Below are 633 nucleotides of genomic sequence, written 5' to 3'. Positions count from 1 at the left end.
GTATTAGTAATGGGAATTGTAATGGTTTGTAATACCTGTCTGGCACTGATTGCCTGTGAATCCCTTGTGACATGAACACCTGCCAGGGGAGGCGCATGTACCTCCGTTTAGGCATGGTAAGGGACAGCTAGCTAAGAATCAATCGAACCAAAACACAATATAATCTATTTCTGTTAAATTTATTACGTCATCGAAATCATTTGTTCATTTACTCACGTTTATTGCATCCAAAACTTAATTGTGTTGCCTGCGTCCATCCAGGGCAGCACAGAAAAATTGAAGGTGTATCGGACTTAATATTAAATATGCTAAAATACCTAAAAATAATTGAAGTCCATGGGAAAGAAGCTGTTGGATGTCTAATCTTAATTATTAAATAAATAATCTCATTCTTGGATCTACCTGTACTTATATTCTAGTTAATACTACTATACCTAGATTGTCCACTTCGATGATGATGGTTAACTGAACTGGGAACTGATCTAGTGCACACTCGTCTCCTGAAACATAAATACAAATAAAAATTAATTGAAACCTATAATTAAATGTTATACAATTAAAAACAGCCAAACGCATTTATCTGTACTTGAAGATTTTATTTAAATATTGATTGGGGTTGTGTAACCCTTACAT

At 34.3% G+C, this 633-nt stretch overlaps 1 long non-coding RNA gene across 2 annotated transcripts in view; it reads right to left on the bottom strand.

The window, feature by feature from the left end:
* LOC113465150 (uncharacterized) overlaps window positions 1–519 on the bottom strand; it is a 5,640-nt gene extending 5,121 nt beyond the window's left edge. The window contains exons 1-3 of one of the 2 annotated variants that reach the window (XR_003389981.1): window positions 435–519; window positions 217–317; window positions 36–131 (exon numbers count right to left, since the gene is read on the bottom strand). This is a non-coding gene — a long non-coding RNA (uncharacterized LOC113465150). Of the gene's footprint in view, window positions 1–35; window positions 132–216 lie in introns of both variants that reach the window. The other variant, XR_003389980.1, reaches the window with a different exon arrangement.
* Window positions 520–633: the final 114 nt, after the last annotated feature.

Source organism: Ceratina calcarata, unplaced genomic scaffold (assembly GCF_001652005.2).
Source record: "Ceratina calcarata isolate Rehan_Ccalc_2016 unplaced genomic scaffold, ASM165200v1 scaffold920, whole genome shotgun sequence".
Classification (NCBI taxonomy): domain Eukaryota; kingdom Metazoa; phylum Arthropoda; class Insecta; order Hymenoptera; family Apidae; genus Ceratina; species Ceratina calcarata.
This window is presented reverse-complemented; position numbering and strand designations above follow the sequence as displayed.